Below are 15,914 nucleotides of genomic sequence, written 5' to 3'. Positions count from 1 at the left end.
TCCAATGAATCTGTAATTGCGCACAATGTATTGCATATTATATTTCACGCCGGTTTATCTTATATCACACTATTTGGTGCATAGTTTATACCATACACTATATCTAGTTTTCATTTTCAATTGTGCTCTCAGGACTATGTTCTATATAACACTGTGTTCACCTACCCTTTTCACTGGCATTACATTTTGCGATAGGGGGTGGAGGGTCAGGGGGTGTTTCTGCCAAGTGAGCCCGGAGTCACAGTCACAAACGTCCTCTTCTTCCTGAATAAAAGTGAAATTATGCTGCATACTTGTTTATATTTTAAGTAGTTCGCACAAACACACGTTTTAAAAACAATAAAGTTCCTAATACCCGCCTTCTCTGAACAGTTAGCTTGCTGCCCCATCCCCCTCCTCCCTATCCTCTGTTGTGTGAATCCATGGACTAGCCTCCTCCCTCCTGCCATGCATGGTCTGATGTGCTGCCACTGCCCTCAATTTAGTATGATGTACCAGTCCACTCCTCCTGCCCTCCATTGCCCAATTCTATGCCCCATCATTGACCTCCTGCTTAAACTCTGTGCTTAGCTTGCTGCCCCTATTCTCCTTCCCCCTGCCCGCCGATGTCTTTGTGCATGCCCCTGCTCCATCCTTTTTGCCCACCATGTTCCATGGACCTGCCACTCCTATCTACTCTGAGTGTTCTGTTGAGCTGCCACTCCCCTCCCACCTGCCTAGCATTGTCAGATGACTGTAACCTGTTCCTGCCACCTCCACCCTGCCTGTCCACATGCCATGCCCCTATCCTCTTCCTCCTGTCCTACATGGTCCATTGTACTGCCACACCCTTCTGCCCTCCCTGGTCTGTTGTGCTGCAACTGCTCCTCCTGCCTGCCCCGCGCGGTCTGTTGTGAGGCCCCTTCCCCTGAACTTTCTTGTCTGTGCACAGGTCCTGACCCTCCCTTCTATCCTCCATCGTCCTTTGTGCATGCCCCTGCACCCTCCTTCTTGCCCATCATAGCCATTGTGCTGCCACTAACCCTCCCACTTGCCATGCATGGTCTTCTGTGCTGCCATGGCCCCTCCCACCTTCCCTGTGTGGTCAGTTAGCTGCCCCTGAGCCCCTCCCACCTTCCCTCCATGGTCTGTGTGTATGCCATCACAGTCTCAGTGTTGCTCTTCATGGTGTGTCTTGCTTCTAGTGCCCATCCTGCCTGACCTCCATGGCTATCTTGCTGCTCCTGCCCTGCCCCCTTGCCCCCAGCCCTCTGTTTACATGTGCAGACCCCTACTCCCTCCCTCCTGGCTTGTCTGTTCCATTGTAATGCCCCTGATCCGTCCCTCCTGCCCTTTATGGTCTGTTATGCTGCAGCTTTCTCTCCTGTCTGTCCATTATGGTCAGCTAGCTACCATTGCCTCTTGCCCCTCTGTTCTCTGTTGTCCATGTGCATGGTCCTGTCCCCTCCCTCTTGCTTTCTATGGATTGTTGTGCTGCACTCCCGTCCCGCATGCCCTGTGTGGTGTATTGTGCTGCTGCAAACCCTGATGCCTGCCCTGCAGGGTCAGTTTGGTGCACCTCTCCATGTCCCTCCTGTCCTCTGTTATCCAAGTCCATGTCCCTACCCCATTTCCTTCCATGATCCAATGTACCATACTAGCGAACATTTTGAACTTGGTAAGAGGGAGATTTTGAAAAAAAACTGGGGTATTGATTTTCCCCTTTGAGTTACATTGAAAAAGAGGAGATTGTAGACAGGAGACAGATCAAATAAAGCCCATTTGAGCTTAAAAACATTGGACGTTTCCTGGCTGAATCGGGTCTGTTGGCATGTATGGTTGTACTACCATTGCCTCTTCCTTCTGCCCACAATGGTCTATTACATTGCCACAGCCTCTCTTGCAAGTCCTGTATTGTTGGTTTGTTGCCCCTGCCCCCTTTCCACTGCCCTCCATAGTCTGTTGTGCTGCCACGGCCCTTCCTGCCTGCTCAGTGTGGTTAAATTGTTGCCTTTGCACCCTCCTACCTGCCTTCAATTTTCAGAGTCCGTGCCCCTGGCCTCTGCCTCTCAACAGTATCCTAATGAACAACTAGATTGCTAACATTCTAAAGTGTGGAACGCCTGACTTCATCTTGATGTAATCAAAACTGTAATACCTAGAGCATTTCCTTTAGAAATTACATATATGAGAGGGTCTTATTGGCATCAAAATTATGGTTAGTGCTCTAAAAGACTAAAATAAGGACATATTTTCTGAGTTTTCAAATAGCGACAAAGCACTTTTAAATTATTTGTTATCTTTATGTTTTTTTATCCAGTTGACCACTTGATTAAATGTTGCACTTAGGGGAGAGGATGTGGAGTTACTTCCAGAACTGCAGACTTTGCAACTGGGGAACCAGGTTGGAGTTTCTGCTTCAGCTCGACATTCTGTGATTCTGGTCAAATCACTTAGTCTCCCCATGTCTACAACCAAAATGAATTTGTTCTTGTGTGATGTAACCAATGCTCATGTAAAGCACTCCAATACCTGACAAGTCTGCACTATATAACACTGCAAAAACACAAAATAATAAGTGTTTTGCACACTTCTGTCATTGGGCTATATTTGGGCTACATCTGGGTGATTTTGGGCTACATTTGGGCTCCTTTGTCTCCGGTGGCCATCTTGGGAGATTTATTTGTTATGAAGTTTCCTAATTTCCTCATGTACTGCAGTCTCCTCAGTAGGAAATGCTTTCAGTTTTTTACTTTGATTCCATCATGAAGGTATTCAGATATGTCACACATTTGCCATAAATTCTGAATGTTAGCACTCTAGTTGCTCATTAGATCACTGTAGTAAAACTACTGTTCACCATGGAAGTCTGCTCCTGGTATTTAAAGTACATGTTTCAGTCTGCATGTCAGAATTTTTTAATGAAATAGAAGAGGATTTGAGAAGTCACTCAAAATGTGCCCTCATTTTCTTTCTTCAGCATTAATCATAATTTCTATGGCAAAATGAACCCCCTCATTGTGTTCCTTTTTAAATTAAATGTTTTAAGTGTTACCAGTTTATTCCAATCAAGATGGCTTCAGGTGTGCCATACTTTTGTCATAATGAAGACAGTAAGTGCTCTAGTTGTTTTTAAGAACACTCTGGGACATTCTGTCATTGGGCTATACTTGGGCTACATCTGGGTGATATTTGGGCTACATTTGGGCTCTTTTGTCTCTGGTGGCCATCTTGGGAGACTTATTTGTTATGAAATTTCCTAATTTCCTCATTTACTGCAGTCTCCTCAGTAGGAAATACTTTCAGTTTTTTACTTTGATTCCATCAAGAAGGCATTCAGATGTGTCACACATTTGCCATAAATTCAGAATGTTAGCACTATTTTTGCTCATTAGATCACTGTAGTAAAGCTACTGCTCACCAGGGAAAACTGCTGCTGGTATTGAAAGTGCATGTTTCAGTCTGCATGTCAGAATTTTTTAATGAAATAGAAGAGAATTTGAGAAGTCACTCAAAATGTGCCCTACTTCTTCTTTCTGCAGCACTATTCATACTTTTTATGGAAAAATGAACTCCCTCATTTTGTTCCTTTTTAAATTAAATGTTTTAAGAGTTACCACTTTAATCCAAGCAAGATGGCTTCAGGTGTGCCATATGTTTATCATAAGTAGGACTGTTAGCGCTCTAGTTGTTCTTTGGAACACTCTGGAAAGCTGCAGTAGAACACAAAGGAATCAACTGACAGTCTCTGCCCTTGTTGGATGTACATGTTTTACTGAGAATGTCAGACTTCATTCTCACATGACTGAGAAAGATAATGTGAATTTACAGAAAATAAGCTCTCAGTTTAGCTTATAGATCACCTTCCAAACCTCTGTGGGAAAAGCATGAGAAAATATTTTTCTCTCAATCATGATATCCCAGCAGAAGGCTTTTTCACATGGTGAAATCACCTTAGAACATACCACAATTCCTAAAATGAGTATGGTACCATCAACAAATGATTTATAATGTAACTAAAGTCTTAAAACCTTCTATTAACTGCAATGCTTTTTAATGAGGTGCTATCATGTATATTGGTCCCAAGATGGCTGCCAACACTTCTTGGATGAAGTGCTGACAGCCAATCAGATCTCAGGATGAGATGTGTGGTTAGGCTCCGCCCACATATATATATGATTTTACTTTTGATTTTCTCAGGAACTACTGAACAGATTGACACCAGACCTGCAAAAGGCACTTCCCTGACCTGAGGACTACCTCTCTGCCAAATTTCAAGTAATTCTGTTCAGCCGTTCGGGCTGTACCTTGGACTAAAGGTCCCTATGGAAAATTGCATGGGGAAAATGCGTTTTGGGACCCCCCTTTTTTCTCAGCCCCCGCTTGACGAATCCCCCCGAGACTTTCAGGGTAGGAGCGGAGCGGAGCGCCCCACCTATTTTGAAAATTTCGCTAGGATTCGTCAACCGGCGCCAAAGTTATTCCAAATAGAATGTTGCGGATTTCCTATGGAAACACGGCCCTAACTATAACTATCTACTGGCGACCGCCAGTAGATAATATATATATATATATATATATAGATCTATATATATATATATATATATATATATATATATATATATATATATATATATATCCGCAAGCACCTGCAGCATCCCTTGGTTTCCCCAAGGGAAGCAGAGATTGATATTTAGGGTCAAGTTCCTATTGCACCTTTAATCATCATGAGGCTATATATATAAATGGCTCAACTGGCTCTCAAATCAGGGTGCCCAAACATGGTCAACTGTGACACTACCCTAAGATCCATGAGATAGTGGGAAAACATCTCCGACTGTCAACAGAATGAAACAGTCACCCACAAAGTGAAAGGGCTGGTCAAGGGGTAATGCAGGTTCGGCATAAAGTTCTTGCGGGTTCTTAAAGAGTTGGACGCTCCTTTCCTCTTCAATACAATATGATTCCAATATTCCCAGCAGGGTTCAGCAGTAATATGCTTCTGGTGACATTTGCATGATACCCACTGCTTAGCCGGAGGGAAAGAACAGCAACATTGATGTCCTTGTCAGACACATCTACAAGATGGTGCTGTAAAGCTTCTTCGAAGTCCAGCTAAATGCAAGTTCAGAAGTTAAACTTGTTATCCAGTACAGGGTGTACTGGCAGGAAGCCATTATTAATCAAAATGTGAACCTTTGTTAAAATTAATAACCATGACCAACTACAGCTGGACCTTTCTTCCTGGTGCTTTTAAACAAAGAAACCTTGAGGTAGGTCCCGACAAATGAAAGGAATGTATATTCTGAAGGAGATTGTGTGGACTTTGCGGATGGGATCTCTCTGATTTCCGTACAGACCTTTGTGCTCGACAACGAGGGAGACAATTGCCTGAGGGATGTGTATCACAGGAGTCATGTGCACAACATCCCTAGTAGGGCTATGCTTGCCTCAGGGTAGCTGCAAGCTGCAAAACCAGTTTATTCAGCTGTTAAACATATTTTACAGAGAAAGTATGAGTAGACTTCTTCCCTAGCAGTTGTGTATCAAGGGCTCCAGGAGCAGTCAGTAAAGCAAGGAAATTGGCCTCTGTAACCCCTCATTGGGGTTTAGTGGGCCCAGAACAACCCGTCCTGAGTGCTAGCAACATGGACGTAATTTACGAGTCACCAGGGGTTGCAGTTGCGACTCCTAGCTTGCTCCTTGCTACCCCTGCCACTGCCCTTGCGACCCCTGGCCTCAAAGATGGCAAAATCAGTGCAAAAAACACAGGGGTGTCTTGCAATATCAGAATCCGGCTCTAACCTCGTTGTCTGCTCATTTTTTGTTACATTACTAGTGAATAATAGTCTATTATTCAAATTTAGCGTAATAAATAGTGGAGCAGCAAGTTATGGACCATCACTGGCATCTTGGATAAGAAAAATAAAAGGGTTTTAATGTATCTAGTGTGCGTGCATGTGGGTGAGAGTGGATTTGTGTGAGAGATTGTGCATATGTGTGAGCATGTATGCTTATATATGGGATCGTGGGTGTGTGTCAAAATGAATGAGTAAGTGTAAGTGAGTCAGAGTGAGAGTGCGAATAAGTTATTCAGGGTGAGGAGCATGAGCATGAGAGTAGGTGAAAAGGATTGAGTGCAAGTGAGTGCTAATGATAGAATGAGTGTGAGTAAATGAATGTAAGTGAACCTGTGGTGTTATGTTTGCAATCCACTGTTGGACCTGGCATGATTCTTGGCTTATAGAAGCGCCCTTGACAAAATGTTGGTACTGGAATACTGGAGTCAATACTTGCATATGGGAATACCCTCAGCAAAATGCTACTGCTGGCACTCTGTAGGTAAGTTTTGGCACAGGGCACCCATGAAAAATGCCAGCACTGGCCTCCTGGAGGTAATTCTTGGCAGAGGTGGCACCTGTGGCATTTTGCTTCTGATGGCACATTGGAGGAAATTCTTGGCATACGGGAAGACATCTGTGGCAAGGTCATGGAGCCACCCAAGACAAAATGTGCCACTTGGCATATTAGACATAACCTTTGGCATAAGCGACCTCCATAGTGCAAGAGAAGCAGTATTAGGAATATTCCAGCACTGGCATATTGTATGTAACGTTCGGGCAAAAGGGGCCACCATGGCAAAATGTTGGTCCCAGCAGTAGAGGTAATTTTTTTACATAACGGTGCACCCTTAGGACATTTTAAAAACAGAATTGGGTGAGCAAATGGGGACTATCATGTTTCATTAGCTTGGCACACCCTTAAAGGATTTGAATAGTTAGAGAGTGTCTTTTTAGAGCCTATGGGTTTTTAGAAACTTTACGTGAAAATTATGCATTAAAATGCATTCGTAAAGCCCATTTTTTTTCAAAATGTTCTCATGGGAGAGATACACCCACCCTCTGTTCTCCCCTAGATGAATTTATAATGTTAATTATTGTGATGTCATCAGGATTATGGTTATGTGACTTTACTTCTTGGGATGATGCAGGGTCAAAGGTCATATGATGACCCTTCCTTTGATATCATTAAGGTCAAATGGGATAGGATGTCACTCCTGTTACCCCTGGCATTTTGGTGAATCAACACCTATGGCTAGGAACCGTCGGTCTTCCTTGTTGTACAATTGATGGGCGTGTACTTTGATTGCATATCAGCACAGAAGAGGCCGGTACTCTGCTGGAGAAGCAACACAAAAATACAGAGCACCTCCAATGGGCTTGCAGATGTCATATTCATTGAGAAAAAACACGGGGTCAAACAGAGAGCTAAACAGAAGGCCAAGAAGACAAGGCCGTCTATGCAGTGCAAGGACTTTTATCTCAACTATTATGAAATTCATGAGCTATATTGTATCGAATACATTGCTCACACCACTGTCCCATGAGCTGAGTCTTGATTGCTTGACCACAGCTATCACTAGTGAATGAAGGGCACAGTGGAGACCTGTCGGAGTACTTCAGCCCTGCTATCCAGAACCCTAGACTAGTGGAGAGTGTGTGAATTACCACTTAATTAAACTGCCCGGCTCTACCTCCAACAACAGGATCCGGAGAGAAAACCTGACAAGGGCTCAAGAGGGACAAGGACGCGAGTTATTGAGAATGAAAGAAAATCTAAGTAATGAAGATGCCCTAACATGGCTCCTTTGCTTCTTCAGGTAAAGTTCAAACCTTGGAAGACAATTCACCTTTATATGCATACTATTGGCTTGCCCTTAAGTAGATTATCTTTTAACTCAAATGAAATGGTGCATGCTAATTTTTGCACACACAGCATCTCTGAAAGAGTAAACCAACAGGGTCATTCTGTGGTACCCAAAGTTGAACATGTGGATGCCCTGACAGCACTGTGTACATTAGAGAAACACAGTACTATTATCCTAGGTCCTATGGTAGACGATGAATCCTTAGAACTCATGCCTTAGGTGTATGTCCAGCAGATGGTGTAGAACATCGGAGGCACGATGCACAGAATGCATTCTCACATGCAGAGAGGAATATCGGAGACTTCAGAACATGTTGCCACTTCAAGAGGCATCATTCAAGTTTGCGATTTGCTGCAAGGGAACTCCAGAGTGTTGGACCTCGAGGGTAACAGATCTTTCTGGATAGTCAACCTCAGACACATAGGCAGATGGTAGAGCATGAAGACTTTAATGTCGTAGCCAGGAGATTACATAGGTGCCTTGCATATTAGGCACAGTCTGCAAGGGCAATCTCACATTTATAAAAGCCTGTGCCGGTCCTTTAAAGCAGGAGTGATGTGGTCCTGATTTCTGAGACCACAAATCACTCTGGATGCGCGATTCTAAAAGTGTTGAATTTTTAAGACAGCAGCCTCTTATAAAAAGCATTGCTAGCATTCAATATGGTGAGCGTGTGAGCTACTTTGTGAGGAAGTATAAGAAAGATAAACGTTCTGGAGTGGTGGAGCTGGGGGTGTTCCTCGATGTTGTATTCACTTGCAATGCAACAAAGAGGTCGGTGTCACACAAGCCAAGACTGTAACCATTCTGTGTTGTTGTGGTTAGAGGCTCTAAAGATTTAGACCAGGGAATCAGAGGGCAAAGCCTCAATTGGGTCCTTGGACAGATTCTCAGTCTCGCTGCCAAAATAGATCCAGGCGCCCTGCATCCATGAGGCAAGCAGCTTTCAAGCAATCAGCTTCTCGAAGCCATTTAGAGAATTAAAAGTCTCAGAAGTAACAACAAACAAGCAGCCGTGCGGCCGCGAAAGTGATCGCGATCGCGGTCAAACATCAAAGCAGCCTTGCGGCCGCAAAAGTGAAAGTAATTGCGGTCAAGCGCGGCGCGCCCGCGCACATGCACTGTGGCTCTAGGCTGGCCTGGTAGCACTTTTTGGAGTCCTCTCAAAAAGTCTCGCCAGACCAGCGCATGCGCTGGGTCAGGCGAGACCTAAAAAGGGGGATGCATCAGATCCAGGGAATTATAGACTGATTGCACTACTGGACGTGGAAGGAAAAGCATTTGCAAAAAGACTCTTGAAAGAACTAGAGACATGGATCACGAAAAAACAAGTAATCCTGCATTATCAGACTGTCTTTCCGCCAAACTCATCGACCATGTATAATGCCTTTGCACTTTCATATCTGGCAACGAAGGCAACTGGACCCGTCTCCCCACCACTATATGCATGCTTTGTGGACTATAGCGCAGCCTTTGATCGAGTCGATCGAAACATTCTGTGGGCAATATTGGCTAAGTGGGGCATACCACGGAAATTGCTCGCAGCTATTCTATCACTCTATACCGGCACGTGGGTGCGAGTAAAGCTCACTAGTACATGCGCAACTGCCAGGATCTTCACAAACCGGGGGTTAAAACAGGGCTGCGTGATCGCCCCCACCCTGTTTAATTTATACACTGCTGATCTGGGAGAAGCACTGCTAAAAACTAACATCTTTCTCCCAAAATTGGGCCACCTCAGATTGCCAATCATGCAGTATGCAGATGATCTTGTCCTGTTGGACTACACAAGAATTGGCATGAAAAGGGCATTAGAGATGCTACATAACTATAACATGGAAAACAAGCTTGTAGCCAATGCATCAAAGACCAAAGTGCTGATATTTGGTCACATGCCAAAGAAACAAACACTGGCATGGCAGCTGGGTCCTCTAAAGATAAGCACGACCAACAAGTACACCTATCTAGGAGTACAATTCGTAGACACCGGCAGACCTGTCCTGCAGGTTAAAGCATTGGAGGCAAAAGCAGCTAAACTAACATACGGTTTGTGCAAACTACACCAAAAGCTTGTAAGTCACTCGACGGAGGGGATCCGACGAGTCATGCAAGCCAAGCTACTACCAACTCTCAGCTATGGCCACCTTGTCTTTCCTGGTCTCTTGACTAAAAAACTGGAGGGTCTATACAGAATGGCGTATAGAAAAGTTTTTAAGCTACCCCATACGGCCAGGCGATCATTGATCCGATTAGAGTTCAATATTACAACAATGGACATTGAATGTAAAAAAGACATAGTCAAACTCCAATACAACGTGACCAATGCATGTCCAGGCTCTATCAGGGCAGCGCTACAGGTGGTCTTCACAGACAATAACAGTCGTTGGGTGAGGTATCTCTTGATTGCCAAACAATCACTGGGTCCATCAATCGAACCTCCTACAGATATACCATTAACAAAGTGCAGAGTAAAGATCCTGCTAAAAAAGTGTGGTAAGAACATCTCGAGGCAACAGGACCTTGAACGGATCAGATTGGTCCTGGGTGCAGAAGGCCTTGCCAACTCACATGAAAGTACCACATGCCAGCCTTACTTAAAAGCCGGCCTTGTAAGAAAAGCCCTACAAAATGTTACGAGAGTGAGGCTCTTAACCTTGCCAATACAAGATTATAGAGCTCACTGGAAAAACTGGTCATCAAGTGGCTCCGGCTGCTGCCTGTGTCAATATCACACAGAATCTGTGGAGCATGTTATTTGTTGTTGCCCAGTCTTGCTTTCTCCAAGGCGCTTGCATCTAAGAACCATGCTCATACATCACAGCACCTCCGATATTTGAACTCTGCACACCCTCCATGTCAAATTTTGCACATGCTCCCACTAAATGGACTGTTTTTAGTCACTGTATAGCATTTCTGCTTTTTACACATGCCGTTTTAATCAGATTTTATGTTTTCAACTTGCACTTTTGTCGGTTTTGTAAAAGATTTTAAATAATCATACAATAAAGGTCAGCTATCAGTGAAATAAAAACTATTACACCAATTTATTTATTAAATAAAAATGATTACATCCCCTGTTGATGTTTTTCTCTATATTCGTAATAAAAATGACATTGACCATCCTTCTGTAAAACAGATTTCAGCAGCACAATGAAGCCGATCAACAACAAAAATGTCAACCCCCAAGGTGATATAAATCACTTCTGGCAGAAAATGAAAATGTCTGCGTTCTGAGTGTGTGGGTGAGGTGAAAGTGTGTGGTGTGGGTTGGGGCGGAGGTGTCCCAGGTGAATTTTAATTTTGACATACCTAGGGCATTAAAAAGAAAAAATCCTGAAATGCAAACGGGGGTAGAAGTCTGCATGCAATGGAAGCGGGGGCTCCTTTGCTCAGAGATGGGCTGTGCTGTGTGAAGGGGACACCCACCGGCTCCCAGAACAGCTCTCATTTCGGAGAGGTTTTTGTTTCCACACCGCAGATTCCTGCCTAAAGCTCTGTGTCAAGCTTTGCTCTGCCATTTGGGTAGTTGTGCCCGAAGACGATGCTCTGTCCTCTCGGCACATCTCTCCTACACTAGAAATTAGGTAGCGCCCAACAAATGACACCATGTCACTGTGTTGCTGCTTCCCCGGCACTCTGAGGAGCAGAGAGAAGGAAAACCTCCCTCGGAGCCTCCTGCCTTCACGTTCCTTTCCTTTCTGCGCTAAAGACTTTTAAACAAATACATTTTTGCAATGCCATAGGTCTTGCATTTAAATGCAAGACCTATGGCATTGTAAACAAATGGCCGCCATTGTCCCTGCTTCAAATGTGAAATCGGGCATGGCACGCTGAATGTAAGCGAAGCATGTCGTCGTGCCTAGTGTAGTAGAAGATCAATAAAGAAAACAAGTAATTAGCCTGGTCGCCTTGGACTGAATGAGGGAATAATCCTCAGGAGATTGAGGGGAACTATCCTCGCTGGGAAACATCCTAAACAACGAAGTTCAAACAACAACTTACCTGAACAACGAAGTCTCAATAACGACGAATCAAATACCACGAAGTCCAGAACCACGAAGTCATGAACCACGACTTTTCGGAAAAACAAAGTCATTAAGAAGGAAGAATCACATACTACGAAGTCCAAGAAAGGCTTACGTCTTGTTTGTTGTTATAATAGGTTCACAATTTATTTACCTTTATGCCAGTAGATGGCAATGTTGGTTTGTTTTAAAATGTGGTGAAGCCTTTCTCTTCTCGATGCGAAAGAACTCTCTGGCTGTCTCTGGCAGTTGAAAAGGCATAAAAATGGTAGTTGAAGGTTTTAAATATGCATTATTGTTGTGGAATTATTTTGTGAATGAAAATATGTTCTGAAATGCATATTATAAATAATGTTTATTTCTGTGAGAGCGTGATTATTGACAAAGTTTTTAAAGTGCGTATCTTTAATTTTTCAAGTTCGTTATGCCGCAGGCATTTTAGTGAACATTGCAGACAGATGTGTAAAAATAGATTATGGAAATTTAATTTTGTGACTGTATGTTGAATTATTGACTTTTCATGTTCGTTGGGAATTTAAAAGTATGTCTTTCCTTGAGAAAATACGTTTATTTAAGGAATCTTCACATAAAAATATTTTAAAAATATTCAAGTATTATTACATTTTGAATTTGAAAATCAAGCACATGCTCAATTTATTTAAGCCTTACGAGTCTAATGTACTTGATTGTGCTAGAGAAGAGGGGCAGACTAATGTGCTTGTGTTCGTAACTTGTTAGGTGCTTAAGCAGATAAGAAGAGCCTTTCATCTGACTCTGCTTGATTATTCTCGCTGATGGGCACAGCTTGAACAAGTGTATTTAAAAGAACATACTGGCGTCAATTAGTAATGGGCAATTAAAAGTATTTTCGTGGTTAAGGAAGTCGTTGTAGAAAAAGTAGTGGTTAAGAATTGTTCGTTGTTTAGACAATCATCCTCGCTGCCTCCGTTACAACAAGCCCCGTCTAGTCAAGTGATTGTAAATGGAGCAGAGGGCTGTTTACCAGAGGCAACCAGTGGGAGGAGCCAAGGAGGTGGGGCTTCGGCAAAACGCTAAACAATGACGAGGCTGTGAAGCCCAGAACGGGAGGAGGGACCATTGCGCGCTCTGCTCGAGGCTCAGGATAGTGAGGGGAACTTCCCTGTACTTCTGCAAAACACTCGCTGCCCCAATTATGACTAGCCCTTTCCAGGCAAGTAAATGTAAATAGAGCCAATGTTGTTTACCTGAAGCAGCCAGCTGCAGAAGGCTCGCCTTCTGCGGAGCGCAAACTCCACAATTAGGCAAAAACCAGAGCCAGTCCATGGGCAGGGCAGCTGTGAGAGGCTCTGAGGCGTCCATTTGGCTCCCGTGCTCTGCTATGAGGCAGGCCAGGTCGGAGCCTTCTGACTGAGGTGGAGGGGCAGAGGGAGGGAGAACAGAGAAAGTGGGACCGAGGAGCCAGGAAATAAACAACAATAAAAATGAAACCAGCTCCTGAAAGGGGCACACTGCTGATGGATAATGTCAACACTTATTAACAAGCAGCCGAGGGGAGGCAGGGCAGGGGAGGCAGCAGTAACACAACTGGGGTGTTAAGAGGGGTGGGAGAAAGATTGCTATATTTAAATGTAGGCTGCTAGGGCACTGAAACTGAACATAAACAAACACTAACAGAGCAGGAAAACAAGAAAAGAAAGAGTCCCCCGTGAAACAAATAAAGAACCATAGCAGAATGAGACAGTACTAAGCCCCTGCTCTGTGGGAGGAACAGAAGAGAGAAAGGAAGGATAAAAAGGCAGGACTGACCACTAGCAAGCGAGGATTTTTGAAGGATACTGACGTAGACAATTGAAAAGCAATACCAAAAAAGGAGATAGACTTGATGCACACAGACTGATTACAGCAGGTCTTGAAGAGACAGCTGCGCTGTCTAGCTCAACCTAAAAATAGTGCACACAAAGGAACCTAAATAAACAAGCATTGGTAAATATGTTAGGTTTCGCATATCTGGTTAATATAATTTTTTTGTTGTTGTAAAATTTAGCTTGGTGAGCAGTTGTGCAGTGTGATAGCGGAGTGTGCAGCAATAGAGGTGGGAGTGCAGTGTGTGAGCAAATAGTGCAGCACTAGAGGCAGGGGTCCAGTGCGTGAGGAGGTTGGCGGGAAGTTAGTGAAACAGAGAGGGGAATGAGAGAGTCGGAGTATGAGAAAATAAGTGGTAAGTGGGACTAAGTGATAGTGAGAGTGGGAGAATGCAAATGAGTTTGAGTGAGAGCATGTGAGAGTGTGAATTAGTGAGAATGGCTTTTTAAGTGAGAATTAATTGAGTGTGTAAATGTAAGTGAGCATAGCCGAGTGAGATTGTGCATGTGAGTATGTTACACTAGCGAGTTGGCTGCTTGCCCGAAGTTAATTCTTATGTATGTGTTGCTGGAGCTGGAAAAATGGGCACCCGGAGCAAAATTCATGTCCTGGCACACAGATGTAATTCTTGGCATAATGGCCACCCATAGCAAAACGCTGATATTGGCACACTGGATGTATTTGTCAGGAAAAAATATGAAAGATGGTACCAGAAAGTGATGTATTGAAGGACTTTAATGTCACCAGTTGGTAAGTAAGCTGTAAAGCTAAATAACTTGCTGCAAGTGACCTTTCAGTGTTTCAAATGCTTAGTTAAAACATAGTATTATTAAACAAGCATTGGCATAGCCAATAGGTCTCGCTTTTGGGACCTTATAAGAATTTAGTTATGCGGCACAATATCCTTGGTGCAACAACATCAACTGTTGCATGGCTTAACACTTATAAGGTCCCAAAAGCGAGACCTATTGGCTATGCCAATGCTTGTTTCTTCTGTTATGTGCTTTCTCTTTTCTGTCACACTCACTGCCTCTGCACTAATTTTCTTAAGCCAGGACCGACTCTAGGATGGTGTGACCGGTGCCACTACACTGTGTGCAAACTTCGGGTGGGGGCATCTGTTTGCAAGTATATTATGGCTCTAAAAGCACGTGTTCCTACATTCCTGGCCTCCAGCAATTTTCAGGCAACAATAACAATGTCAAGATAACTCATGTGATTAATGTTCTTCCTACCATGACTGACTGGAATACAGCCTGAGTGACTGGATCGGCAGAGACTTTTCAAGCAGTCTGTCCACTGCCTTTGTAATGCAGAAAAGTGGTGTCATTGAGAAACGTAGAAAGTGCAGCACTGTTTGACAACGAACCAACAAAGAGCATAAAGTCGACCCCAACGGTGGGAGCAAATTCACTGCATATATGGCTTGCAATATTGAATGAGCAGAGAAAAAACATACAAACCTTCACCCACCTAACACAAGGTGTGATGCACTGATATATTGCCGAACTAGTTCCAGGCAGGTGGGCTTCTCCTGGAAGCAGGGCAAAAACTCTCTCAAAGGTCAATAATGACGAGAAAAATAATCCGGGCCTAGAAGATTGACAATTTGAGGCCGTGGTATTGTGGCCATACAACAGAGGTCTGGGGACAGTGAGGGGCCTACCAGGCAACCCTGGCGAAAAGAGAATATACTTGTGCAGCTGCCCCTACTACAGAGAGGGGGAGGGGGAGGACTACCCCCCACCCCATACGGTGGGGGGAATAAAAGGCACTGCAGACACTCACTCCCGCGACAGGAGACTGGAGTTCTTGCTGCTATTTAGGACTCTAATATGGTGGGAAGAGGCACCACATAGCTTTCTCCATCAGAGGAGCCCACCAGTGCCCAATGTGGCAGGCAGAGTAGCAAAGAGGGGAAGAGGGTGATCCCGCACAATGTGGAAAATATGAACATGTGGCTGCTATGGCCACATAAGGAGAGCACACTGGTGCTGCCAGGAACGAGATTACATCACTGTGCAGGGGACCCAAGATCCGAAGTATGGAAACGAGCCAACAGTTCCTACATTGCTCCCGTCACTGCAGTCCAGGCTCAAGGAAGTGTGTTTACAGGAAAGGTGGGAGGCAGAAGCAAAGCTGAAGAAGTGCCACGAAAGATAGCCCATGAAGGGGGGAGGAGGGCAACAGAGAGCGCTGAGGAAAGGGCGGGGTATCATCGGCCTGTGGAGCGTGGGGCCGCGACAGGGGCCGCACGTGCAGTTGTTGAGAAAACATACTTTTGGGGAGAAACAGGCTTTTCCGAGGGTGGAGGTCGAGGAACATTATATGGGGCTCCCCGATAGCAGCCATCAACT

The 15,914-nt window shown here is 44.3% G+C and overlaps 1 protein-coding gene across 1 annotated transcript in view; it reads right to left on the bottom strand.

Annotated features, from left to right (window-relative positions):
* Positions 1 to 11,821, bottom strand: part of LOC146809388 (uncharacterized) — a 114,638-nt gene extending 102,817 nt beyond the window's left edge. The window contains exon 1 of the mRNA XM_085616201.1: positions 11,690 to 11,821. The gene's annotated coding sequence lies outside the window, so the exon portion shown is untranslated. The remainder of the gene's footprint in view (positions 1 to 11,689) is intronic.
* Positions 11,822 to 15,914: the final 4,093 nt, after the last annotated feature.

The sequence above is a fragment of the Triturus cristatus genome, chromosome 7 (assembly GCF_964204655.1).
Source record: "Triturus cristatus chromosome 7, aTriCri1.1, whole genome shotgun sequence".
Classification (NCBI taxonomy): Eukaryota; Metazoa; Chordata; class Amphibia; order Caudata; family Salamandridae; genus Triturus; species Triturus cristatus.
The sequence above is the reverse complement of the archived record's forward strand: the minus strand, read 5'-3'. Positions and strand labels throughout refer to the sequence as shown.